The following is a 9,981-nucleotide window of genomic DNA, read 5'->3' as shown; positions in this document are numbered from 1 at the left end:
TCGCTGCCAGATTTATGACCTGCGCACACTTGTGTAGCACCACATGCGTCAAGCACATCTTGTTTTCCCACTCTAGAAACACATTTGCCTATAATCCTTCTGATCACCTCTCCTACACCAATCGGGCGAACCTCACCATTATCTTTATCGACCGGGATAAGGCAGCTCACTAAAATAGGCTCAATGATTAGCGGATCCACATATTCTGTGCAAAGTCTCTTCGTTAATATAGGAAGAGAGTCACATAAGTTAGTACTTGATCTCTTGAAAGACTTGCAAGCTAGGATTCTCCTGAAGCCCACAGCATCCATGCCCGAGGGTCCACCGGATCCCTTAGTTCTTAGGGCAGCTTCCCTGATCATCTCGCCATTAATTTGTTGTAAATTGAGTCAGGGACATCTTTAACTGGTCCAAACAACAGTGAGCCTAACTTCGCTTCCTGCGCCTCCGGGTGTTTCTCTCTCAGCTGTTGCATCACAACATCGGTCAGTGGTAAAACATTTCTTCCATTGTTTTCGCTTAAAAACTACAGTGCCGAATTGATTCACGACTCCATCACCAGCTTTGCAAAGATCTTGGCTTTATTTGGCAGATCAATTCTTTGCAATCGAGTTATCCAATTAAGCGGTTAGCATCAGCATCATAGCTAGAAAAGGTTAAGACGCAAGAGGCACGGTTCTGACGCTTCTGTAGCCACAATTACCCCAGACAGGATAGCAATAGTCGAAATGAGATTGAATTAGTGCATTGTATATATAATGAAGAGTGGGTGGAGGGACAAACGGTCGAATTCTGTTTATTGCTCCTATCCCAGAAGCGACCTTTTTAGATAATTTATCAATATGTGTTTTGACCGTAGATTTTCATCAATAAATATTCCAAGCGATTTAACAAAGGAAACATGTTCAATCGCAACATTATCAATCGAAAGCATAAGTGGGTTTGACAAAGTACTCAATTTTTGTCTGGAGCCAATTAGCATAAATTCAGTTTTAGTACTGTTCAAAGTAGAAAGCTTTTACAACGTGTTATACACACTTCCCCTGTTTGTTCGTCAGCGCAGGCTCCGAAGTATACACTCTTTCGGTTGACCGCACGGGCTCTTAGAACGATGCATACACACTTTCCCTTGTTTGTTTGTTTGTTGGCGCAGGCTCCGAGGTATGCACACTTTCGCTTGTCGGCGATGTAACTCTTCCATTAAAATCGCTGTTCTTGAAAAGGGAACGCTGAGAGGCTCTATGGGCAAGAATCGTGGGTAGTTTATTAATGAATATTTGTGCCGCAATTGTGGAATCATCATGGATCATGATTTGAGAAGTAACTTGCAATTAGGAAATGTAATTTTAGATACACATAAGTCATGACATCCATTTCTTTCTGGTACCAGCTGTTAGAAAGCTATTACAACGTGTTATACACACTTCCCCTGTTTGTTCGTCAGCACAGGCTTTTAGAACGAGGCATACACACTTTTCCTTGTTTATTTGTCAGCGCAGACTCCGAGGTATACACACTTTCGCTCGACGGCACGGGTTCTTCGAAGGAAGGATACACACTTTCCCTTGTTTGCTTGTCGGCGCAGGCTCTGAGGTATACACACTTTCAGTTGTCAGCACAGGCTTTTAGAACAAGACGTGCACACTTGCGTTCCTTTAAACCTTTGACGGCATGGGTTTTGAGAACGACACATACACACATTGTCTCGTTTGTTTTGGTATGTGGTTCAGCGTGTTCGTGTTTATGGACAACAGCTCATTCACAAATTAGACTGTGACGCATACACACATTGACAGGCAAAAAAAATATGGAATTTAATACCAAGGACGATGGAGTCAGAAACTGTCCACTTCGGCGTGGTATTTCACAGCATGGCCCCCATCCTCAAATGATCTCATGTAGTTTAAGTTCAAGTTTATTATACATTCACCTTTCGTACATTTTCTATAGATCAGATTTTCATTGATCAGATTTTCCATTTCCATTGATCAAAATTATCATTTATGTACAGCAAAAACAATAATGGTCCTAAAACTGATCCTTGCGCAACACCACACAGGCAGCGCTCTTTCTCAGAAACATGGGAACCAACCTGAGTAGTTTGATATCTATCGTTTAGATAAGATGAAAACCAGTTATTAAGGACTCCTCGGATTCCATAATATTCAAGTTTCTTGTAAACTGGTACAACTTTAGCAAGTTTTAACTTTGAAGGGTAAGTGCCATTCTCAATTGACTTAGTCATGATTGAGGCCAGGGGCTTATTGCGAAAATTCTTCTGAATGTGCAATTTTTGTTGCTAATGTGTGCCTAATGGAAGCAAAATGCTTATTGAGAATATTCGGAATTTCGGTTGGACCAGAGCTGATACTATCATTATTTAGACGCTTTAAACTGGTAATTACTTCTTCTTTTCTACTTATAAGCAAATTTCTACCTTCCCAGGTCTTTCTTATGTTACTAATATTTAGCTCAAAATAGGTATGATAACAATTTCTTTTACTAATACGAGAAAGTAGCAGCACTTTATTTTTATTTGTATCTTTCCCTGTTTGATATCCAAAGTTTTGCCAGCTGTTTACTTCCACACTTTGATAGAGTTCGAAGTGGTGCATGCTTATTGAAAAATTTGTTCAGTTTGTTGTAAAAGGTAAAAAATGACTTGGAGGGATACTTTGCAGCCAGTGTTGAATCCCAAGTGGAGTTCTGATAGTTCCTTAAAAAATGAACGCTGAGAAAAATCGCGAGTAACAATTTTCTTTGGCTGGGCAATTTCAATGGTAAATTTAAGAATATAAAATTGGGAAAAGTGATCAGTGACATCTGAGACAATATTCCCACTAACGGAATAATCTTCCAGGAGAATATTGTCGATAAGTGTAGCGGAATCACTACAAACTCTCGTCGGTTTATCAATAGTTGGTATAAAGGTATAGCTTTGTACACAATTTAAAAATTGTGGGGCATAGTTGCAGGTCTGGGACCAGTGAATATTTTTGTTGAAATCACCTTAAAGATATACTGATTTACCGGTAGCGCTATAGCGATCAATAATTTCTTCAAAGTATTCCAGGAAACTTTCAACAGAATTATGCTGCCTGTAGACAACACCACAGATGATATTACGTTTGTTTATGAATTCAATTTCTAGCTGAAGAGCCTGGAATGCCTCATTAGCGGTTTTTTCAACGACTCTGTATTTTAAATTATCATCTATATACACCTCCAGCAGAGAGAGGTGTTGGAACAAATTAAAAACTATAATTCGGCATAGCTGGATTAAAGTCAAGGTTCTCGTTACTAATTTTAGTTTCCATAACTGTTAGAAGACTAAAATGAAAATTTAACTCACTTAAAATATGAGTTTGAAGACTTTCTAGATTCTTTTTCAGACTTTGTAGATTAGTATGAAAAAAAAGAGAGGGAAGATCCAAAGGACTCGTTTCTACTGATGAACTGCGTAAAAGTAGAAGGGGAGTAATATTTGCAGGGAACGATCCCATTTAGAGCATTATAATCTGGGTCAATGCTAGAGTGCACATTAAGACTAAATAAGTCAAGGTCGTGAATGCTCACAAGCCTTTCGAGATACTTTTTAGTCGGTAATTGCAATTCTAAAGAATTAGTAAACTGACCATGAGGATAAATGATATTAACTCCATTATAAGGCAATTCTTGAAACAGTAGTTTTGCTGACTTTACCTTGTTCGCATAAGCCATAATTTGAAGGGGCAGAAGCAAAAGAAGAAATAAATATCAAAAAAGACTTATCTTGGTTACGAATTAAATGTCACTTGCCTCCTGTGCCATCCTATGCATTACACCAAGATCTTTAACCCTGATGGGACGACTGTCCTGAGCTTGCCGAACGTAAATAACTTGGTTCTTCGCCCAACAATAAGCGTAATTGTATCTGGCCTTAAACGTCTTGGCTTCAGACTAGGTCATCCAATGTTCCTGCCATCTCACCAACTTGAACAAAGAGAGACTGGAGAGGGTTTTTAAGGGCAGCAAGATCTTTCTTAGGGGCACTACAAAAGCTGGTCAGGTCATCGTACTCATCACTTATGAACTGCAGCGTCTTGGCAGTTTCAGGATCTGGTTGACTCTGGCCGCCATGTTTGCTTGCTTCAGCCACACGCAATTTTAAACACTCTTGAATTCTGCTAAATTCAGTACGCAAAGTTTTAAGCTCTTTCAGCATTGAATCATTTTGATGTTGTAGTTTAGATTTGTTCGCTTTTCCAGACATCATTGAAAGTTTATTTTACCCCAATGTGAGGAGCTTACAGGAACACGTCCACTTGCTCAGAGTGTCTGTACAAAAACCTTAAATCTTAAGTTAATACTTCATAAGAATGCAGAAATTAACTTGAAAGCTATTCCACATCAGAATCCTTGAAATTCTTCCTTTCGTGTTTTCAAATGGCAGATTTTTAGAGCGAAAAGGGCCTCTCCACGTTTATGCATTTACTAAAGTACCATGTTTGAAAAAGCGGATTTTATTTTGAAGAGGTCTCTTAAGCTGATGATGATTCTCTTATGGAGAAAAAAAGAGAACGTTCAAATGACAGCATGTGGAAAACTTTACCTGAAGTTTTCTGCAGTTCTGGTGGCAAAACTGGCGTCAGGATCACTTGGACCACTTGTCGAGGGTTGGGGAGCAGATTGCTGTGATGTCGAGCAGTCATCTTTATCATTGATCAGCTCCTGGAGCTTTCTTTTCACATTTTCAAAAATTCTACTTATGATTAAGAGAACTCCCTTCAGCGCCTACCTGCAACGCCCACAAAAACGAATTTACAGGAACAACAAGTGACCAACACTGAAGAAAGTCTTTGGAGTTTTATGGTTACTAGTCATGTATGCGCTTGGTCTTAGTTGATTATCGAAAGGCTTTCGACATGGTGGACCATAAGCTATTGTTGTGCAAGTTGGAACAGTATGGTATAGTTAACTGGGAGCTTGCCTGGTGTCACTCTTATTTGTTGGATAGGAAGTAAATGGGAGTGAGTCAAGCAAAGCTTTGATGTTGCATGGAGTCAGCAGTCAGGGCAGCATTTTAGGTCCTTTATTTTTAATCTTGTTTATCAACGATCTGCCCTTGTATGCAAGTGCTCAGTTGGACCTTTACGCAGATGATATGACTGTCACCGCTTTTGCAAATGTAAAAAACTTAGCCACCTTAAGTGCATCACTAAATAAGTCTGTCTCTGAAATTCAATTATGGGCTTCAGCAAATAAGCTCCCATTAAATGAAGACAAGACTAAAGTACTCACGATCACTGGGAAAAGATGTGTAGCTAACATTAACGGAAGTGACATAGATGTTATCGTACACGGAAAACAGCTCAGTAATGTGGACTGTGCTACCTTATTAGGCATAGAAATTGACAGCAAATTGTCATTTAATGAACATATTGCAATACTGCGTAAGATTCGAGCCTGTCTACCTTTTAAACAGCGACATTTTTATAATAGGATTATTCGCCCTGTTATGTCGTCTGCTAATGTTTTTTGGGAAAATTGTGATAAAGAGTCGGTTTACAGGGTCTTAAGATTGCAAAAACGAGCAGCACGCGTTATTTCTTATGCCGATCACGACACCATCAGTTGCTTTGTTTAACAAGCTAGGTTGGATTCCGTTTTATGAGCAGCATAAGATAGATAAATGCTTAATAATGTATAAGCGAATTAATGGCCATTTGCCGAATTATCTAAATGAACACTTAATTTTGAATAATGAGCGGCACTCCCGCAACACTAGATACTCAAGCATTAATGCTGTTTGTCCTAAATATATAAGAGAAACAGAGGGTGGACGCTCTTTCGCTGTTTGGGCAACCAGACTGTGGAATAGTATACCAATTGAAATTAGGTTCTGTAGCATGTTTTAAAAAGAACATGTTTGCCAAGATTTTTAACGAACAACAATGTTTGCATCATTTGATCGAATCTTGTATTATTTTAAATGTTTATATATTTTAGCTTACAATATTTGTTAGATTGTAAATAGTTCTGTATTTTATGAGGGCACTTTCCTGACTCATTCATGCGTGACCTTATGTAAGTTAAAGACGAGGAAGCAAAAATTGAAATGACCGGAAGCCATATAAAGGAAGAGGCTCTGAGAACTGACACTTTCATTATAGCGGAAATAGAGGCAGATGGTTAGTGAGTTTGAAAAGCACTACAGTATGCAAGGTGCACGGATTTGGCTACCCAACATCGCAGGATTTTTTATGTCTTTCTTGAGTAGGCTACTGGAAAGTGCAGAAGTGCAAAGGAACACTGCTTGATTTTTTAGTTGTTGTTTACGAGAAAACGAGAGAACTCTTGTCATTTTGACCCTAACAATAGGAGAAGCCTTCCCTAATGAAGTTGAGGTAAATATCTGATCTAAACGGACTTGTTTTTATTATGAATGAACTTTGAAGGGACTTTGACAGAACTGTTGAGGACTCAGAATGTTCTACGTTTACTGCACCACATCCTTAAACGATCCCCTTTCAGCTGTGGCGAGGAAAGATTTAGTTGGCGGACCAAGGCAACATATAATATATCGATTTAGCCAAGCCTAAAAGCGGAGCCCCCAGGTTATTTATTCTTACTGCCTGTAGGGTTAGTGAAAATAAAAGGTTTCAAATTGTCTGCGTTTTGATGTTTCCAGTTGCTGCTTTAATAATTAAATCATTTTCTTTGCTTTCTTGTATAGAAAACTTCATTGCACAGTACATTTTACGCAAAAAACTGATATTGCATGAATCACCACAGGTGCCCCAAGCTCAGTGTGAGCATGGCCAACAAAAATATAAGGATTTGTATGGGAATCCCGAAAAAAAGCTTAAGAAGATAATCATATGAAAAAATTCTCAATTAAAACGCCTAACCGTATTGCCAACGTGGGTAACTTCCTTCCTGTGTGGTTATTTTCCAGATCCAACGCGATTTGAGCCATTTCTCAATTTCGTGGTTGTCAACAGTTATAATAAAATCCCAAGGCTGGAAACTAAATTCTCAGGTGCCACCAACTTGAGTCAAATATTCCCACGGTCACAATTCCACATCACAATCAATTGGCAAAGATTAAACTTTCATCTCAATCCACCATCAACGCAATAGCAGTCCTACGAGCGACCTCAGGCAGTAATCTTGCAGGAAAACAGCTTTCTAAACGTACGCTTCCACACAATAGTGGCCACAGCTTCGACCATTGATAGCGAACTGAGCCTTACCAGGGTGGCAGACTGTAGTTTTGTCACTGCAAATTTCTTTATTCCCCTGGGTCCGGACATGACATCAACTCAGCGTGTCATCCAATCACGGCCAGGCCTCCATTGATAGCGAACTGAGCCTTACCAGGGTGGCAGACTGTAGTTTTGTCACTGCAAATTTCTATAATCCCCTGGGTCCGGACATGACATCGACTCAGCGTGTCGTCCAATCACGGCCAGGCCTCCTTCCTCTTGACACATTCCGGAAGCTGGAAAGCATTGAAACATGCGAGAATGAAAGCTGTAGTGAACAAACTTCTGCGCATTCATGCCGCTTTCACTATTTGATAGGACTTGTACGTAGTAGGCTCATCGCGATTGTAACTGTATTTATCAAGCCTTCAAGGAATTAACATTACTTATGCAAATAAAACTGTCAACTGCAAATTTTTTTATTACCCTGGGTCTACCGACACGACTGTTTTCTCTCAGATGCTAATAATTAAATTTCACTGGCTTCAGTAATATCATACGAGAACAAAGTTTATTTTCATGTTAATTCCTTGAAAGCTTGAGTCGATGCAGTCATTCATGTCCGGACCCAGGGGAATAAAGAAATGTGTGGTTGACAAAACTGTGGTCTGCCACCCCGGTAAGGCTCAGTTGGTTATCAACCGTCGTAGCCGTGGCCACTGTGGTGTTGAAGCCTACGTTTAGAAAGCTGTGTTCCTGCAATATTACTGCCTGAGGTCGCTTGCAGGACTGCTATTGCATTGATGGTGGGTTGAGATGAAAGTTCAATCTTTGCAAATGATTGTGATGTGGAATTGTGACCGTGGGAACATTTTATCTAGGAATATTTGACTCAAATTGGTGGCACCTGAGAATTTAGCTTCCAGCCTTGGAATTTTATTATAACCATTGACAACCATGAAATTGAGAAATGGCTCAAATCGCGTTGGATTTGGAAAAGAACCACACAGGAGGGAAGCTATCCACGTTGGCAGTAAGGTTAGGCTTTTTAATTGAAAATTTTTCATATAATTATCTTCTTAAGAGTGAATGTCCGTAAAAATCAAGCAACCTTTGAATTCTGTGGCAGACCTTGAAAAATCGATTTCGCTCATGCTTCCAAGTTTGAAAGTGTAATGTGTACCAAGAAGCATGGTATAGTTAGTTTTGGTTGTTATGGATTTATTTCGGAGAAAAATGCAAATTACCGAACACCGCATAAAATGCCGCTCGGACAAGCGATTTGTCTCTTCATTTTGAGGGTCTTGTAAGGTCAACTGAAGCATCCCTCATAAAATGTTCCTCCTAATCCTAACTGAGCAATCTCTTAATTATCGTTTGGCTTTGTTTGAGTGCATTTAAGTCATCCTATAGTTTCCAAATAATTTCATTCTTAACGCCTATATTTTATGTCACTAAAACTGAATCTTACGAAATATCTTACAGAGAATGTGCTCTACCTTTAAACCCTTTGAAACTTCGGCCATCGAATGTTGAAACAAAGGTCTTTGGTCTGATAGAGAGAAATTTCTGGGCAATTACTTTGATTTGATATGAAAATAGATGAGACCGCTTTTAATAAAGTGCAGAAAGTAAAATGATACCATTTTAATCCATACCTGTTTTTTAGTGAGAAGTGGGAGCTTTAAGAATGTTTGGAGCTACACATGTAAACGGCCACAGCATAATATAAACATGGCGAAAGTTTGTCAACACAACAACCACAGGATACCCAATGGTAGACTGAAGTGCTCCTTTTTCTCAGGGACGGCGGAGCCAGGGGGCTGCCCATGAAGAAAAAATAGAGGGGAAAAAAACTCGTAAAGCATAAAAAGAGAAAACTAACAGAAGCAAAAAGTAGCATTTCCGAGCATTCGGAGCTTCAAGATTTCAAAATTTTCTGGCCAAGAATTTCCTTCACGGAACCCCCTACAAGTTAGCGTCTCCAGCACTTGCTTGTTGCCCCCCACACCCCCCCCCCCCAAAAATATGCTCCGTCGTCCCTGTTTTTAGCTTTTCACTGACATAATGTCATCAATAAATATGTTAGTAAGCAAAAATTTAAGTCGTAAAATTTGCATTCCGTGAAGAAATTGTTATTTTCCTGTGTAGGAAACACAAAGCATGTGAGGGTGGCATCGTATTATCTAAGGCAATAATTTACCTAAATGGTGGGATGAGTGCTTCGACAAGATTGATAAAATGTTGCTGAGAAAATGAATCTCAAAAATACCATAATATTCTTTGTTTGTCCCTCCAAAAGGGTAGTAGCCAAAACCCGGGGCCAGCGCCCGGGGGTCGGGGTGTCTTTTTTTCTAAAGTTTTTGTGTTTCAATTTTTGTCATTATTCTCCTGTAATGTTATATCCGAATGTTCGGTATTTTTCCTTCATTTATGGTGGAAATTTGTCAAAAACATTAAGGATCTTACGGAAGGTATGAAAGTTCTTAAGGAATATCTCAGTTTTTTTCCTCGAAATCGGACTTTTTTTTTTTTTTGGAAGCATCTGACTTAGTCTTTCAGAAAATCGGACTTTGTTCTTCGAAATAAAGATAATTTCCGAAAATGCTGAAAGACTCACTGAGCTCCACACTTTAAAATAGCATGATTGTAATGTTTACTTCTTGAGGGGAAAAAAAAGAAAAAAACATTTGCAGTCGACGATGATCGTCACGCAGTCATGCAACGTTCTCGTTTTCTTGTTTCTTCGTGTTGATGTCATGTTGTTGTCTTTCTTTACTACAAACGGGTTGTA

Source organism: Montipora capricornis, chromosome 2 (assembly GCF_036669925.1).
Source record: "Montipora capricornis isolate CH-2021 chromosome 2, ASM3666992v2, whole genome shotgun sequence".
Taxonomy (NCBI): domain Eukaryota; kingdom Metazoa; phylum Cnidaria; class Anthozoa; order Scleractinia; family Acroporidae; genus Montipora; species Montipora capricornis.
Note: the sequence above shows the minus strand (reverse complement) of the source record.